The following is a 20,841-nucleotide window of genomic DNA, read 5'->3' as shown; positions in this document are numbered from 1 at the left end:
GCACTGCCCATGGACTCAGCACTGCCCATAGACTCCGCACTGTCCATAGACTCAACACTGCCCATAGACTCAGCACTGCCCATGGACTCAGCACTGCCCATGGACTCAGCACTGCCCATAGACTCAACACTGCCCATAGACTCAACACTGCCCATAGACTCAGCACTGCCCATAGACTCAGCACTGCCGATAGACTCAGCACTGCCCATAGACTCAACACTGCCCATAGACTCAGCACTGCCCATGGACTCAGCACTGCCCATAGACTCCGCACTGTCCATAGACTCAACACTGCCCATAGACTCAGCACTGTCCATAGACTCAGCACTGTCCATAGACTCAGCACTGCCCATGGACTCAACACTACCCATTGACTCAACACTGCCCATAGACTCAGCACTGCCCATAGACTCAGCACTGCCCATAGACTCAACACTGCCCATAGACTCAGCACTGCCCATAGACCCAGCACTGCCCATGGACTCAGCACTGCCCATAGACTCCGCACTGCCCATAGACTCAGCACTGCCCATAGACTCAGCACTGCCCATAGACTCAGCACTGCCCATGAACTCAGCACTGCCCATGGACTCAGCACTGCCCATAGACTCTGCACTGTCCATAGACTCAACACTGCCCATAGACTCAGCACTGCCCATAGACTCAGCACTGCCCATGGACTCGGCACTGCCCATAGACTCAACACTGCCCATAGACTCAGCACTGCCTATAGACTCAGCACTGCCCATAGACTCAGCACTGCCCATAGACTCAACACTGCCCATAGACTCAGCACTGCCCATGGACTCAGCACTGCCCATAGACTCCGCACTGTCCATAGACTCAACACTGCCCATAGACTCAGCACTGTCCATAGACTCAGCACTGCCCATGGACTCAACACTACCCATTGACTCAACACTGCCCATAGACTCAGCACTGCCCATAGACTCAACACTGCCCATAGACTCAGCACTGCCCATAGACCCAGCACTGCCCATGGACTCAGCACTGCCCATAGACTCCGCACTGTCCATAGACTCAACACTGCCCATAGACTCAGCACTGCCCATAGACTCAGCACTGCCCATAGACTCAGCACTGCCCATAGACTCAACACTGCCCATAGACTCAGCACTGCCCATGGACTCAGCACTGCCCATAGACTCCGCACTGTCCATAGACTCAACACTGCCCATAGACTCAGCACTGTCCATAGACTCAGCACTGCCCATGGACTCAACACTACCCATTGACTCAACACTGCCCATAGACTCAGCACTGCCCATAGACTCAGCACTGCCCATAGACTCAACACTGCCCATAGACTCAGCACTGCCCATAGACCCAGCACTGCCCATGGACTCAGCACTGCCCATAGACTCCGTACTGCCCATAGACTCAGCACTGCCCATAGACTCAGCACTGCTCATAGACTCAACACTGCCCATGAACTCAGCACTGCCCATGGACTCAGCACTGCCCATAGACTCCGCACTGTCCATAGACTCAACACTGCCCATAGACTCAGCACTGCCCATAGACTCAGCACTGCCCATGGACTCAGCACTGCCCATAGACTCAACACTGCCCATAGACTCAGCACTGCCTATAGACTCAGCACTGCCCATAGACTCAGCACTGCCCATAGACTCAACACTGCCCATAGACTCAGCACTGCCCATGGACTCAGCACTGCCCATAGACTCCGCACTGTCCATAGACTCAACACTGCCCATAGACTCAGCACTGTCCATAGACTCAGCACTGCCCATGGACTCAACACTACCCATTGACTCAACACTGCCCATAGACTCAGCACTGCCCATAGACTCAACACTGCCCATAGACTCAGCACTGCCCATAGACCCAGCACTGCCCATGGACTCAGCACTGCCCATAGACTCCGCACTGTCCATAGACTCAACACTGCCCATAGACTCAGCACTGCCCATAGACTCAGCACTGCCCATAGACTCAGCACTGCCCATAGACTCAACACTGCCCATAGACTCAGCACTGCCCATGGACTCAGCACTGCCCATAGACTCCGCACTGTCCATAGACTCAACACTGCCCATAGACTCAGCACTGTCCATAGACTCAGCACTGCCCATGGACTCAACACTACCCATTGACTCAACACTGCCCATAGACTCAGCATTGCCCGTAGACTCAGCACTGCCCGTAGACTCAGCACTGCCCATAGACTCAGCACTGTCCATAGACTCAGCACTGCCCATAGACTCAGCACTGCCCATAGACTCAGCATTGCCCATAGACTCAGCACTGCCCATAGACTCAGCACTGCCCATAGACTCAGCACTGCCCATAGACTCAACACTGCCCATAGACTCAGCACTGCCCATAGACCCAGCACTGCCCATGGACTCAGCACTGCGCATAGACTCCGTACTGTCCATAGACTCAACACTGCCCATAGACTCAGCACTGCACATGGACTCAGCACTGCCCATAGACTCAACACTGCCCATAGACTCAGCACTGCCCATAGACTCAGCATTGCCCATAGACTCAGCACTGCCCATAGACTCAGCACTGCCCATAGACTCAGCACTGCCCATAGACTCAGCACTGCCCATAGACTCAGCACTGCTCATAGACTCAACACTGCCCATAGACTCAGCACTGCCCATGGACTCAGCACTGCCCATAGACTCCGCACTGTCCATAGACTCAACACTGCCCATAGACTCAGCACTGCCCATGGACTCAGCACTGCCCATGGACTCAGCACTGCCCATAGACTCAACACTGCCCATAGACTCAACACTGCCCATTGACTCAGCACTGCCCATAGACTCAGCACTGCCGATAGACTCAGCACTGCCCATAGACTCAACACTGCCCATAGACTCAGCACTGCCCATGGACTCAGCACTGCCCATAGACTCCGCACTGTCCATAGACTCAACACTGCCCATAGACTCAGCACTGTCCATAGACTCAGCACTGCCCATGGACTCAACACTACCCATTGACTCAACACTGCCCATAGACTCAGCACTGCCCATAGACTCAGCACTGCCCATAGACTCAACACTGCCCATAGACTCAGCACTGCCCATAGACCCAGCACTGCCCATGGACTCAGCACTGCCCATAGACTCCGCACTGCCCATAGACTCAGCACTGCCCATAGACTCAGCACTGCCCATAGACTCAGCACTGCCCATGAACTCAGCACTGCCCATGGACTCAGCACTGCCCATAGACTCTGCACTGTCCATAGACTCAACACTGCCCATAGACTCAGCACTGCCCATAGACTCAGCACTGCCCATGGACTCAGCACTGCCCATAGACTCAACACTGCCCATAGACTCAGCACTGCCCATAGACTCAGCATTGCCCATAGACTCAGCACTGCCCATAGACTCAGCACTGCCCATAGACTCAGCACTGCCCATAGACTCAGCACTGCTCATAGACTCAACACTGCCCATAGACTCAGCACTGCCCATGGACTCAGCACTGCCCATAGACTCCGCACTGTCCATAGACTCAACACTGCCCATAGACTCAGCACTGCCCATGGACTCAGCACTGCCCATGGACTCAGCACTGCCCATAGACTCAACACTGCCCATAGACTCAACACTGCCCATAGACTCAGCACTGCCCATAGACTCAGCACTGCCGATAGACTCAGCACTGCCCATAGACTCAACACTGCCCATAGACTCAGCACTGCCCATGGACTCAGCACTGCCCATAGACTCCGCACTGTCCATAGACTCAACACTGCCCATAGACTCAGCACTGTCCATAGACTCAGCACTGCCCATGGACTCAACACTACCCATTGACTCAACACTGCCCATAGACTCAGCACTGCCCATAGACTCAGCACTGCCCATAGACTCAACACTGCCCATAGACTCAGCACTGCCCATAGACCCAGCACTGCCCATGGACTCAGCACTGCCCATAGACTCCGCACTGCCCATAGACTCAGCACTGCCCATAGACTCAGCACTGCCCATAGACTCAGCACTGCCCATGAACTCAGCACTGCCCATGGACTCAGCACTGCCCATAGACTCTGCACTGTCCATAGACTCAACACTGCCCATAGACTCAGCACTGCCCATAGACTCAGCACTGCCCATGGACTCGGCACTGCCCATAGACTCAACACTGCCCATAGACTCAGCACTGCCTATAGACTCAGCACTGCCCATAGACTCAGCACTGCCCATAGACTCAACACTGCCCATAGACTCAACACTGCCCATAGACTCAGCACTGCTCATAGACTCAACACTGCCCATGAACTCAGCACTGCCCATGGACTCAGCACTGCCCATAGACTCCGCACTGTCCATAGACTCAACACTGCCCATAGACTCAGCACTGCCCATAGACTCAGCACTGCCCATGGACTCAGCACTGCCCATAGACTCAACACTGCCCATAGACTCAGCACTGCCTATAGACTCAGCACTGCCCATAGACTCAGCACTGCCCATAGACTCAACACTGCCCATAGACTCAGCACTGCCCATGGACTCAGCACTGCCCATAGACTCCGCACTGTCCATAGACTCAACACTGCCCATAGACTCAGCACTGTCCATAGACTCAGCACTGCCCATGGACTCAACACTACCCATTGACTCAACACTGCCCATAGACTCAGCACTGCCCATAGACTCAACACTGCCCATAGACTCAGCACTGCCCATAGACCCAGCACTGCCCATGGACTCAGCACTGCCCATAGACTCCGCACTGTCCATAGACTCAACACTGCCCATAGACTCAGCACTGCCCATAGACTCAGCACTGCCCATAGACTCAGCACTGCCCATAGACTCAACACTGCCCATAGACTCAGCACTGCCCATGGACTCAGCACTGCCCATAGACTCCGCACTGTCCATAGACTCAACACTGCCCATAGACTCAGCACTGTCCATAGACTCAGCACTGCCCATGGACTCAACACTACCCATTGACTCAACACTGCCCATAGACTCAGCATTGCCCGTAGACTCAGCACTGCCCGTAGACTCAGCACTGCCCATAGACTCAGCACTGTCCATAGACTCAGCACTGCCCATAGACTCAGCACTGCCCATAGACTCAGCATTGCCCATAGACTCAGCACTGCCCATAGACTCAGCACTGCCCATAGACTCAGCACTGCCCATAGACTCAACACTGCCCATAGACTCAGCACTGCCCATAGACCCAGCACTGCCCATGGACTCAGCACTGCGCATAGACTCCGTACTGTCCATAGACTCAACACTGCCCATAGACTCAGCACTGCACATGGACTCAGCACTGCCCATAGACTCAACACTGCCCATAGACTCAGCACTGCCCATAGACTCAGCATTGCCCATAGACTCAGCACTGCCCATAGACTCAGCACTGCCCATAGACTCAGCACTGCCCATAGACTCAGCACTGCTCATAGACTCAACACTGCCCATAGACTCAGCACTGCCCATGGACTCAGCACTGCCCATAGACTCCGCACTGTCCATAGACTCAACACTGCCCATAGACTCAGCACTGCCCATGGACTCAGCACTGCCCATGGACTCAGCACTGCCCATAGACTCAACACTGCCCATAGACTCAACACTGCCCATAGACTCAGCACTGCCCATAGACTCAGCACTGCCGATAGACTCAGCACTGCCCATAGACTCAACACTGCCCATAGACTCAGCACTGCCCATGGACTCAGCACTGCCCATAGACTCCGCACTGTCCATAGACTCAACACTGCCCATAGACTCAGCACTGTCCATAGACTCAGCACTGTCCATAGACTCAGCACTGCCCATGGACTCAACACTACCCATTGACTCAACACTGCCCATAGACTCAGCACTGCCCATAGACTCAGCACTGCCCATAGACTCAACACTGCCCATAGACTCAGCACTGCCCATAGACCCAGCACTGCCCATGGACTCAGCACTGCCCATAGACTCCGCACTGCCCATAGACTCAGCACTGCCCATAGACTCAGCACTGCCCATAGACTCAGCACTGCCCATGAACTCAGCACTGCCCATGGACTCAGCACTGCCCATAGACTCTGCACTGTCCATAGACTCAACACTGCCCATAGACTCAGCACTGCCCATAGACTCAGCACTGCCCATGGACTCGGCACTGCCCATAGACTCAACACTGCCCATAGACTCAGCACTGCCTATAGACTCAGCACTGCCCATAGACTCAGCACTGCCCATAGACTCAACACTGCCCATAGACTCAGCACTGCCCATGGACTCAGCACTGCCCATAGACTCCGCACTGTCCATAGACTCAACACTGCCCATAGACTCAGCACTGTCCATAGACTCAGCACTGCCCATGGACTCAACACTACCCATTGACTCAACACTGCCCATAGACTCAGCACTGCCCATAGACTCAACACTGCCCATAGACTCAGCACTGCCCATAGACCCAGCACTGCCCATGGACTCAGCACTGCCCATAGACTCCGCACTGTCCATAGACTCAACACTGCCCATAGACTCAGCACTGCCCATAGACTCAGCACTGCCCATAGACTCAGCACTGCCCATAGACTCAACACTGCCCATAGACTCAGCACTGCCCATGGACTCAGCACTGCCCATAGACTCCGCACTGTCCATAGACTCAACACTGCCCATAGACTCAGCACTGTCCATAGACTCAGCACTGCCCATGGACTCAACACTACCCATTGACTCAACACTGCCCATAGACTCAGCACTGCCCATAGACTCAGCACTGCCCATAGACTCAACACTGCCCATAGACTCAGCACTGCCCATAGACCCAGCACTGCCCATGGACTCAGCACTGCCCATAGACTCCGTACTGCCCATAGACTCAGCACTGCCCATAGACTCAGCACTGCTCATAGACTCAACACTGCCCATGAACTCAGCACTGCCCATGGACTCAGCACTGCCCATAGACTCCGCACTGTCCATAGACTCAACACTGCCCATAGACTCAGCACTGCCCATAGACTCAGCACTGCCCATGGACTCAGCACTGCCCATAGACTCAACACTGCCCATAGACTCAGCACTGCCTATAGACTCAGCACTGCCCATAGACTCAGCACTGCCCATAGACTCAACACTGCCCATAGACTCAGCACTGCCCATGGACTCAGCACTGCCCATAGACTCCGCACTGTCCATAGACTCAACACTGCCCATAGACTCAGCACTGTCCATAGACTCAGCACTGCCCATGGACTCAACACTACCCATTGACTCAACACTGCCCATAGACTCAGCACTGCCCATAGACTCAACACTGCCCATAGACTCAGCACTGCCCATAGACCCAGCACTGCCCATGGACTCAGCACTGCCCATAGACTCCGCACTGTCCATAGACTCAACACTGCCCATAGACTCAGCACTGCCCATAGACTCAGCACTGCCCATAGACTCAGCACTGCCCATAGACTCAACACTGCCCATAGACTCAGCACTGCCCATGGACTCAGCACTGCCCATAGACTCCGCACTGTCCATAGACTCAACACTGCCCATAGACTCAGCACTGTCCATAGACTCAGCACTGCCCATGGACTCAACACTACCCATTGACTCAACACTGCCCATAGACTCAGCATTGCCCGTAGACTCAGCACTGCCCGTAGACTCAGCACTGCCCATAGACTCAGCACTGTCCATAGACTCAGCACTGCCCATAGACTCAGCACTGCCCATAGACTCAGCATTGCCCATAGACTCAGCACTGCCCATAGACTCAGCACTGCCCATAGACTCAGCACTGCCCATAGACTCAACACTGCCCATAGACTCAGCACTGCCCATAGACCCAGCACTGCCCATGGACTCAGCACTGCGCATAGACTCCGTACTGTCCATAGACTCAACACTGCCCATAGACTCAGCACTGCACATGGACTCAGCACTGCCCATAGACTCAACACTGCCCATAGACTCAGCACTGCCCATAGACTCAGCATTGCCCATAGACTCAGCACTGCCCATAGACTCAGCACTGCCCATAGACTCAGCACTGCCCATAGACTCAGCACTGCTCATAGACTCAACACTGCCCATAGACTCAGCACTGCCCATGGACTCAGCACTGCCCATAGACTCCGCACTGTCCATAGACTCAACACTGCCCATAGACTCAGCACTGCCCATGGACTCAGCACTGCCCATGGACTCAGCACTGCCCATAGACTCAACACTGCCCATAGACTCAACACTGCCCATAGACTCAGCACTGCCCATAGACTCAGCACTGCCGATAGACTCAGCACTGCCCATAGACTCAACACTGCCCATAGACTCAGCACTGCCCATGGACTCAGCACTGCCCATAGACTCCGCACTGTCCATAGACTCAACACTGCCCATAGACTCAGCACTGTCCATAGACTCAGCACTGCCCATGGACTCAACACTACCCATTGACTCAACACTGCCCATAGACTCAGCACTGCCCATAGACTCAGCACTGCCCATAGACTCAACACTGCCCATAGACTCAGCACTGCCCATAGACCCAGCACTGCCCATGGACTCAGCACTGCCCATAGACTCCGCACTGCCCATAGACTCAGCACTGCCCATAGACTCAGCACTGCCCATAGACTCAGCACTGCCCATGAACTCAGCACTGCCCATGGACTCAGCACTGCCCATAGACTCTGCACTGTCCATAGACTCAACACTGCCCATAGACTCAGCACTGCCCATAGACTCAGCACTGCCCATGGACTCGGCACTGCCCATAGACTCAACACTGCCCATAGACTCAGCACTGCCTATAGACTCAGCACTGCCCATAGACTCAGCACTGCCCATAGACTCAACACTGCCCATAGACTCAGCACTGCCCATGGACTCAGCACTGCCCATAGACTCCGCACTGTCCATAGACTCAACACTGCCCATAGACTCAGCACTGTCCATAGACTCAGCACTGCCCATGGACTCAACACTACCCATTGACTCAACACTGCCCATAGACTCAGCACTGCCCATAGACTCAACACTGCCCATAGACTCAGCACTGCCCATAGACCCAGCACTGCCCATGGACTCAGCACTGCCCATAGACTCCGCACTGTCCATAGACTCAACACTGCCCATAGACTCAGCACTGCCCATAGACTCAGCACTGCCCATAGACTCAGCACTGCCCATAGACTCAACACTGCCCATAGACTCAGCACTGCCCATGGACTCAGCACTGCCCATAGACTCCGCACTGTCCATAGACTCAACACTGCCCATAGACTCAGCACTGTCCATAGACTCAGCACTGCCCATGGACTCAACACTACCCATTGACTCAACACTGCCCATAGACTCAGCACTGCCCATAGACTCAGCACTGCCCATAGACTCAACACTGCCCATAGACTCAGCACTGCCCATAGACCCAGCACTGCCCATGGACTCAGCACTGCCCATAGACTCCGTACTGCCCATAGACTCAGCACTGCCCATAGACTCAGCACTGCTCATAGACTCAACACTGCCCATGAACTCAGCACTGCCCATGGACTCAGCACTGCCCATAGACTCCGCACTGTCCATAGACTCAACACTGCCCATAGACTCAGCACTGCCCATAGACTCAGCACTGCCCATGGACTCAGCACTGCCCATAGACTCAACACTGCCCATAGACTCAGCACTGCCTATAGACTCAGCACTGCCCATAGACTCAGCACTGCCCATAGACTCAACACTGCCCATAGACTCAGCACTGCCCATGGACTCAGCACTGCCCATAGACTCCGCACTGTCCATAGACTCAACACTGCCCATAGACTCAGCACTGTCCATAGACTCAGCACTGCCCATGGACTCAACACTACCCATTGACTCAACACTGCCCATAGACTCAGCACTGCCCATAGACTCAGCACTGCCCATAGACTCAACACTGCCCATAGACTCAGCACTGCCCATAGACCCAGCACTGCCCATGGACTCAGCACTGCCCATAGACTCCGTACTGCCCATAGACTCAGCACTGCCCATAGACTCAGCACTGCTCATAGACTCAACACTGCCCATGAACTCAGCACTGCCCATGGACTCAGCACTGCCCATAGACTCCGCACTGTCCATAGACTCAACACTGCCCATAGACTCAGCACTGCCCATAGACTCAGCACTGCCCATGGACTCAGCACTGCCCATAGACTCAACACTGCCCATAGACTCAGCACTGCCTATAGACTCAGCACTGCCCATAGACTCAGCACTGCCCATAGACTCAACACTGCCCATAGACTCAGCACTGCCCATGGACTCAGCACTGCCCATAGACTCCGCACTGTCCATAGACTCAACACTGCCCATAGACTCAGCACTGTCCATAGACTCAGCACTGCCCATGGACTCAACACTACCCATTGACTCAACACTGCCCATAGACTCAGCACTGCCCATAGACTCAGCACTGCCCATAGACTCAACACTGCCCATAGACTCAGCACTGCCCATAGACCCAGCACTGCCCATGGACTCAGCACTGCCCATAGACTCCGTACTGCCCATAGACTCAGCACTGCCCATAGACTCAGCACTGCTCATAGACTCAACACTGCCCATGAACTCAGCACTGCCCATGGACTCAGCACTGCCCATAGACTCCGCACTGTCCATAGACTCAACACTGCCCATAGACTCAGCACTGCCCATAGACTCAGCACTGCCCATGGACTCAGCACTGCCCATAGACTCAACACTGCCCATAGACTCAGCACTGCCTATAGACTCAGCACTGCCCATAGACTCAGCACTGCCCATAGACTCAACACTGCCCATAGACTCAGCACTGCCCATGGACTCAGCACTGCCCATAGACTCCGCACTGTCCATAGACTCAACACTGCCCATAGACTCAGCACTGTCCATAGACTCAGCACTGCCCATGGACTCAACACTACCCATTGACTCAACACTGCCCATAGACTCAGCACTGCCCATAGACTCAACACTGCCCATAGACTCAGCACTGCCCATAGACCCAGCACTGCCCATGGACTCAGCACTGCCCATAGACTCCGCACTGTCCATAGACTCAACACTGCCCATAGACTCAGCACTGCCCATAGACTCAGCACTGCCCATAGACTCAGCACTGCCCATAGACTCAGCACTGCCCATAGACTCAACACTGCCCATAGACTCAGCACTGCCCATAGACCCAGCACTGCCCATGGACTCAGCACTGCCCATAGACTCCGTACTGCCCATAGACTCAGCACTGCCCATAGACTCAGCACTGCTCATAGACTCAACACTGCCCATGAACTCAGCACTGCCCATGGACTCAGCACTGCCCATAGACTCCGCACTGTCCATAGACTCAACACTGCCCATAGACTCAGCACTGCCCATAGACTCAGCACTGCCCATGGACTCAGCACTGCCCATAGACTCAACACTGCCCATAGACTCAGCACTGCCTATAGACTCAGCACTGCCCATAGACTCAGCACTGCCCATAGACTCAACACTGCCCATAGACTCAGCACTGCCCATGGACTCAGCACTGCCCATAGACTCCGCACTGTCCATAGACTCAACACTGCCCATAGACTCAGCACTGTCCATAGACTCAGCACTGCCCATGGACTCAACACTACCCATTGACTCAACACTGCCCATAGACTCAGCACTGCCCATAGACTCAGCACTGCCCATAGACTCAACACTGCCCATAGACTCAGCACTGCCCATAGACCCAGCACTGCCCATGGACTCAGCACTGCCCATAGACTCCGTACTGCCCATAGACTCAGCACTGCCCATAGACTCAGCACTGCTCATAGACTCAACACTGCCCATGAACTCAGCACTGCCCATGGACTCAGCACTGCCCATAGACTCCGCACTGTCCATAGACTCAACACTGCCCATAGACTCAGCACTGCCCATAGACTCAGCACTGCCCATGGACTCAGCACTGCCCATAGACTCAACACTGCCCATAGACTCAGCACTGCCTATAGACTCAGCACTGCCCATAGACTCAGCACTGCCCATAGACTCAACACTGCCCATAGACTCAGCACTGCCCATGGACTCAGCACTGCCCATAGACTCCGCACTGTCCATAGACTCAACACTGCCCATAGACTCAGCACTGTCCATAGACTCAGCACTGCCCATGGACTCAACACTACCCATTGACTCAACACTGCCCATAGACTCAGCACTGCCCATAGACTCAGCACTGCCCATAGACTCAACACTGCCCATAGACTCAGCACTGCCCATAGACCCAGCACTGCCCATGGACTCAGCACTGCCCATAGACTCCGTACTGCCCATAGACTCAGCACTGCCCATAGACTCAGCACTGCTCATAGACTCAACACTGCCCATGAACTCAGCACTGCCCATGGACTCAGCACTGCCCATAGACTCCGCACTGTCCATAGACTCAACACTGCCCATAGACTCAGCACTGCCCATAGACTCAGCACTGCCCATGGACTCAGCACTGCCCATAGACTCAACACTGCCCATAGACTCAGCACTGCCTATAGACTCAGCACTGCCCATAGACTCAGCACTGCCCATAGACTCAACACTGCCCATAGACTCAGCACTGCCCATGGACTCAGCACTGCCCATAGACTCCGCACTGTCCATAGACTCAACACTGCCCATAGACTCAGCACTGTCCATAGACTCAGCACTGCCCATGGACTCAACACTACCCATTGACTCAACACTGCCCATAGACTCAGCACTGCCCATAGACTCAACACTGCCCATAGACTCAGCACTGCCCATAGACCCAGCACTGCCCATGGACTCAGCACTGCCCATAGACTCCGCACTGTCCATAGACTCAACACTGCCCATAGACTCAGCACTGCCCATAGACTCAGCACTGCCCATAGACTCAGCACTGCCCATAGACTCAACACTGCCCATAGACTCAGCACTGCCCATGGACTCAGCACTGCCCATAGACTCCGCACTGTCCATAGACTCAACACTGCCCATAGACTCAGCACTGTCCATAGACTCAGCACTGCCCATGGACTCAACACTACCCATTGACTCAACACTGCCCATAGACTCAGCATTGCCCGTAGACTCAGCACTGCCCGTAGACTCAGCACTGCCCATAGACTCAGCACTGTCCATAGACTCAGCACTGCCCATAGACTCAGCACTGCCCATAGACTCAGCATTGCCCATAGACTCAGCACTGCCCATAGACTCAGCACTGCCCATAGACTCAGCACTGCCCATAGACTCAACACTGCCCATAGACTCAGCACTGCCCATAGACCCAGCACTGCCCATGGACTCAGCACTGCGCATAGACTCCGTACTGTCCATAGACTCAACACTGCCCATAGACTCAGCACTGCACATGGACTCAGCACTGCCCATAGACTCAACACTGCCCATAGACTCAGCACTGCCCATAGACTCAGCATTGCCCATAGACTCAGCACTGCCCATAGACTCAGCACTGCCCATAGACTCAGCACTGCCCATAGACTCAGCACTGCTCATAGACTCAACACTGCCCATAGACTCAGCACTGCCCATGGACTCAGCACTGCCCATAGACTCCGCACTGTCCATAGACTCAACACTGCCCATAGACTCAGCACTGCCCATGGACTCAGCACTGCCCATGGACTCAGCACTGCCCATAGACTCAACACTGCCCATAGACTCAACACTGCCCATAGACTCAGCACTGCCCATAGACTCAGCACTGCCGATAGACTCAGCACTGCCCATAGACTCAACACTGCCCATAGACTCAGCACTGCCCATGGACTCAGCACTGCCCATAGACTCCGCACTGTCCATAGACTCAACACTGCCCATAGACTCAGCACTGTCCATAGACTCAGCACTGCCCATGGACTCAACACTACCCATTGACTCAACACTGCCCATAGACTCAGCACTGCCCATAGACTCAGCACTGCCCATAGACTCAACACTGCCCATAGACTCAGCACTGCCCATAGACCCAGCACTGCCCATGGACTCAGCACTGCCCATAGACTCCGCACTGCCCATAGACTCAGCACTGCCCATAGACTCAGCACTGCCCATAGACTCAGCACTGCCCATGAACTCAGCACTGCCCATGGACTCAGCACTGCCCATAGACTCTGCACTGTCCATAGACTCAACACTGCCCATAGACTCAGCACTGCCCATAGACTCAGCACTGCCCATGGACTCGGCACTGCCCATAGACTCAACACTGCCCATAGACTCAGCACTGCCTATAGACTCAGCACTGCCCATAGACTCAGCACTGCCCATAGACTCAACACTGCCCATAGACTCAGCACTGCCCATGGACTCAGCACTGCCCATAGACTCCGCACTGTCCATAGACTCAACACTGCCCATAGACTCAGCACTGTCCATAGACTCAGCACTGCCCATGGACTCAACACTACCCATTGACTCAACACTGCCCATAGACTCAGCACTGCCCATAGACTCAACACTGCCCATAGACTCAGCACTGCCCATAGACCCAGCACTGCCCATGGACTCAGCACTGCCCATAGACTCCGCACTGTCCATAGACTCAACACTGCCCATAGACTCAGCACTGCCCATAGACTCAGCACTGCCCATAGACTCAGCACTGCCCATAGACTCAACACTGCCCATAGACTCAGCACTGCCCATGGACTCAGCACTGCCCATAGACTCCGCACTGTCCATAGACTCAACACTGCCCATAGACTCAGCACTGTCCATAGACTCAGCACTGCCCATGGACTCAACACTACCCATTGACTCAACACTGCCCATAGACTCAGCACTGCCCATAGACTCAGCACTGCCCATAGACTCAACACTGCCCATAGACTCAGCACTGCCCATAGACCCAGCACTGCCCATGGACTCAGCACTGCCCATAGACTCCGTACTGCCCATAGACTCAGCACTGCCCATAGACTCAGCACTGCTCATAGACTCAACACTGCCCATGAACTCAGCACTGCCCATGGACTCAGCACTGCCCATAGACTCCGCACTGTCCATAGACTCAACACTGCCCATAGACTCAGCACTGCCCATAGACTCAGCACTGCCCATGGACTCAGCACTGCCCATAGACTCAACACTGCCCATAGACTCAGCACTGCCTATAGACTCAGCACTGCCCATAGACTCAGCACTGCCCATAGACTCAACACTGCCCATAGACTCAGCACTGCCCATGGACTCAGCACTGCCCATAGACTCCGCACTGTCCATAGACTCAACACTGCCCATAGACTCAGCACTGTCCATAGACTCAGCACTGCCCATGGACTCAACACTACCCATTGACTCAACACTGCCCATAGACTCAGCACTGCCCATAGACTCAACACTGCCCATAGACTCAGCACTGCCCATAGACCCAGCACTGCCCATGGACTCAGCACTGCCCATAGACTCCGCACTGTCCATAGACTCAACACTGCCCATAGACTCAGCACTGCCCATAGACTCAGCACTGCCCATAGACTCAGCACTGCCCATAGACTCAACACTGCCCATAGACTCAGCACTGCCCATGGACTCAGCACTGCCCATAGACTCCGCACTGTCCATAGACTCAACACTGCCCATAGACTCAGCACTGTCCATAGACTCAGCACTGCCCATGGACTCAACACTACCCATTGACTCAACACTGCCCATAGACTCAGCATTGCCCGTAGACTCAGCACTGCCCGTAGACTCAGCACTGCCCATAGACTCAGCACTGTCCATAGACTCAGCACTGCCCATAGACTCAGCACTGCCCATAGACTCAGCATTGCCCATAGACTCAGCACTGCCCATAGACTCAGCACTGCCCATAGACTCAGCACTGCCCATAGACTCAACACTGCCCATAGACTCAGCACTGCCCATAGACCCAGCACTGCCCATGGACTCAGCACTGCGCATAGACTCCGTACTGTCCATAGACTCAACACTGCCCATAGACTCAGCACTGCACATGGACTCAGCACTGCCCATAGACTCAACACTGCCCATAGACTCAGCACTGCCCATAGACTCAGCATTGCCCATAGACTCAGCACTGCCCATAGACTCAGCACTGCCCATAGACTCAGCACTGCCCATAGACTCAGCACTGCTCATAGACTCAACACTGCCCATAGACTCAGCACTGCCCATGGACTCAGCACTGCCCATAGACTCCGCACTGTCCATAGACTCAACACTGCCCATAGACTCAGCACTGCCCATGGACTCAGCACTGCCCATGGACTCAGCACTGCCCATAGACTCAACACTGCCCATAGACTCAACACTGCCCATAGACTCAGCACTGCCCATAGACTCAGCACTGCCGATAGACTCAGCACTGCCCATAGACTCAACACTGCCCATAGACTCAGCACTGCCCATGGACTCAGCACTGCCCATAGACTCCGCACTGTCCATAGACTCAACACTGCCCATAGACTCAGCACTGTCCATAGACTCAGCACTGCCCATGGACTCAACACTACCCATTGACTCAACACTGCCCATAGACTCAGCACTGCCCATAGACTCAGCACTGCCCATAGACTCAACACTGCCCATAGACTCAGCACTGCCCATAGACCCAGCACTGCCCATGGACTCAGCACTGCCCATAGACTCCGCACTGCCCATAGACTCAGCACTGCCCATAGACTCAGCACTGCCCATAGACTCAGCACTGCCCATGAACTCAGCACTGCCCATGGACTCAGCACTGCCCATAGACTCTGCACTGTCCATAGACTCAACACTGCCCATAGACTCAGCACTGCCCATAGACTCAGCACTGCCCATGGACTCGGCACTGCCCATAGACTCAACACTGCCCATAGACTCAGCACTGCCTATAGACTCAGCACTGCCCATAGACTCAGCACTGCCCATAGACTCAACACTGCCCATAGACTCAGCACTGCCCATGGACTCAGCACTGCCCATAGACTCCGCACTGTCCATAGACTCAACACTGCCCATAGACTCAGCACTGTCCATAGACTCAGCACTGCCCATGGACTCAACACTACCCATTGACTCAACACTGCCCATAGACTCAGCACTGCCCATAGACTCAACACTGCCCATAGACTCAGCACTGCCCATAGACCCAGCACTGCCCATGGACTCAGCACTGCCCATAGACTCCGCACTGTCCATAGACTCAACACTGCCCATAGACTCAGCACTGCCCATAGACTCAGCACTGCCCATAGACTCAGCACTGCCCATAGACTCAACACTGCCCATAGACTCAGCACTGCCCATGGACTCAGCACTGCCCATAGACTCCGCACTGTCCATAGACTCAACACTGCCCATAGACTCAGCACTGTCCATAGACTCAGCACTGCCCATGGACTCAACACTACCCATTGACTCAACACTGCCCATAGACTCAGCACTGCCCATAGACTCAGCACTGCCCATAGACTCAACACTGCCCATAGACTCAGCACTGCCCATAGACCCAGCACTGCCCATGGACTCAGCACTGCCCATAGACTCCGTACTGCCCATAGACTCAGCACTGCCCATAGACTCAGCACTGCTCATAGACTCAACACTGCCCATGAACTCAGCACTGCCCATGGACTCAGCACTGCCCATGGACTCAGCACTGCCCATAGACTCCGCACTGTCCATAGACTCAACACTGCCCATAGACTCAGCACTGCCCATAGACTCAGCACTGCCCATGGACTCAGCACTGCCCATAGACTCAACACTGCCCATAGACTCAGCACTGCCTATAGACTCAGCACTGCCCATAGACTCAGCACTGCCCATAGACTCAACACTGCCCATAGACTCAGCACTGCCCATGGACTCAGCACTGCCCATAGACTCCGCACTGTCCATAGACTCAACACTGCCCATAGACTCAGCACTGTCCATAGACTCAGCACTGCCCATGGACTCAACACTACCCATTGACTCAACACTGCCCATAGACTCAGCACTGCCCATAGACTCAACACTGCCCATAGACTCAGCACTGCCCATAGACCCAGCACTGCCCATGGACTCAGCACTGCCCATAGACTCCGCACTGTCCATAGACTCAACACTGCCCATAGACTCAGCACTGCCCATAGACTCAGCACTGCCCATAGACTCAGCACTGCCCATAGACTCAACACTGCCCATAGACTCAGCACTGCCCATGGACTCAGCACTGCCCATAGACTCCGCACTGTCCATAGACTCAACACTGCCCATAGACTCAGCACTGTCCATAGACTCAGCACTGCCCATGGACTCAACACTACCCATTGACTCAACACTGCCCATAGACTCAGCACTGCCCATAGACTCAGCACTGCCCATAGACTCAACACTGCCCATAGACTCAGCACTGCCCATAGACCCAGCACTGCCCATGGACTCAGCACTGCCCATAGACTCCGTACTGCCCATAGACTCAGCACTGCCCATAGACTCAGCACTGCTCATAGACTCAACACTGCCCATGAACTCAGCACTGCCCATGGACTCAGCACTGCCCATAGACTCCGCACTGTCCATAGACTCAACACTGCCCATAGACTCAGCACTGCCCATAGACTCAGCACTGCCCATGGACTCAGCACTGCCCATAGACTCAACACTGCCCATAGACTCAGCACTGCCTATAGACTCAGCACTGCCCATAGACTCAGCACTGCCCATAGACTCAACACTGCCCATAGACTCAGCACTGCCCATGGACTCAGCACTGCCCATAGACTCCGCACTGTCCATAGACTCAGCACTGCCCATGGACTCAACACTACCCATTGACTCAACACTGCCCATAGACTCAGCACTGCCCATAGACTCAACACTGCCCATAGACTCAGCACTGCCCATAGACCCAGCACTGCCCATGGACTCAGCACTGCCCATAGACTCAGAACTGCCCATAGACTCAGCACTGCCCATAGACTCAACACTGCCCATAGACTCAGCACTGCCCATGGACTCAGCACTGCCCATAGACTTCGCACTGTCCATAGACTCAACACTGCCCATAGACTCAGCACTGTCCATGGACTCAGCACTGCCCATGGACTCAACACTACCCATTGACTCAACACTGCCCATAGACTCAGCACTGCCCATAGACTCAACACTGCCCATAGACTCAGCACTGCCCATAGACCCAGCACTGCCCATGGACTCAGCACTGCCCATAGACTCCGCACTGTCCATAGACTCAACACTACCCATAGACTCAGCACTGCCCATGGACTCAGCACTGCCCATAGACTCAACACTGCCCATAGACTCAGCACTGCCCATAGACTCAGCACTGCCCATAGACTCAGCACTGCCCATAGACTCAACACTGCCCATAGACTCAGCACTGCCCATGGACTCAGCACTGCCCATAGACTCCGCACTGTCCATAGACTCAACACTGCCCATAGACTCAGCACTGTCCATAGACTCAGCACTGCCCATGGACTCAACACTACCCATTGACTCAACACTGCCCATAGACTCAGCACTGCCCATAGACTCAGCACTGCCCATAGACTCAACACTGCCCATAGAATCAGCACTGCCCATAGACCCAGCACTGCCCATGGACTCAGCACTGCCCATAGACTCCGCACTGCCCATAGACTCAGCACTGCCCATAGACTCAGCACTGCTCATAGACTCAACACTGCCCATGAACTCAGCACTGCCCATGGACTCAGCACTGCCCATAGACTCCGCACTGTCCATAGACTCAACACTGCCCATAGACTCAGCACTGCCCATAGACTCAGCACTGCCCAGGGACTCAGCACTGCCCATAGACTCAACACTGCCCATAGACTCAGCACTGCCCATAGACTCAGCACTGCCCATAGACTCAACACTGCCCATAGACTCAGCACTGCCCATGGACTCAGCACTGCCCATAGACTCCGCACTGTCCATAGACTCAACACTGCCCATAGACTCAGCACTGTCCATAGACTCAGCACTGCCCATAGACTCAGCACTGCCCATAGACTCAGCATTGCCCATAGACTCAGCACTGCCCATAGACTCAGCACTGCCCATAGACTCAGCACTGCCCATAGACTCAGCACTGCTCATAGACTCAACACTGCCCATAGACTCAGCACTGCCCATGGACTCAGCACTGCCCATAGACTCCGCACTGTCCATAGACTCAACACTGCCCATAGACTCAGCACTGCCCATGGACTCAGCACTGCCCATAGACTCAACACTGCCCATAGACTCAACACTGCCCATAGACTCAGCACTGCCCATATACTCAACACTGCCCATAGACTCAGAACTGCCCATGGACTCAGCACTGCCCATAGACTCCGCACTGTCCATAGACTCAACACTGCCCATAGACTCAGCACTGCCCATGGACTCAGCACTGCCCATGGACTCAGCACTGCCCATGGACTCAGCACTGCCCATGGACTCAACACTACCCATTGACTCAACACTGCCCATAGACTCAGCATTGCTCATAGACTCAGCACTGCCCATAGACTCAACACTGCCCATAGACTCAGCACTGCCCATGGACTCAACACTGCCCATAGACTCAGCATTGCTCATGGACTCAACACGCCCCATGGACTCAGCATTGCCCATGGACTCAGCATTGCCCATGGACTCAACACTGCCCATGGACTCAACACTGCCCATCGACTCAGCACTGCCCATAAACTCAACACTGCCCATAGACTCAACACTGCCCAGACTCAGCATTGCCCATAGACTCAGCATTGCCCATAGACTCAGCACTGTCCATAGACTCAGCACTGCCTATAGACTCAGGACTGCCCAGACTCAG

Source organism: Petromyzon marinus, chromosome 28 (genome assembly GCF_048934315.1).
Source record: "Petromyzon marinus isolate PM22_M1 ecotype Great Lakes invasive population chromosome 28, UKy_Petmar_22M1.pri1.0, whole genome shotgun sequence".
NCBI classification, from domain to species: Eukaryota; Metazoa; Chordata; class Hyperoartia; order Petromyzontiformes; family Petromyzontidae; genus Petromyzon; species Petromyzon marinus.
This window is presented reverse-complemented; position numbering follows the sequence as displayed.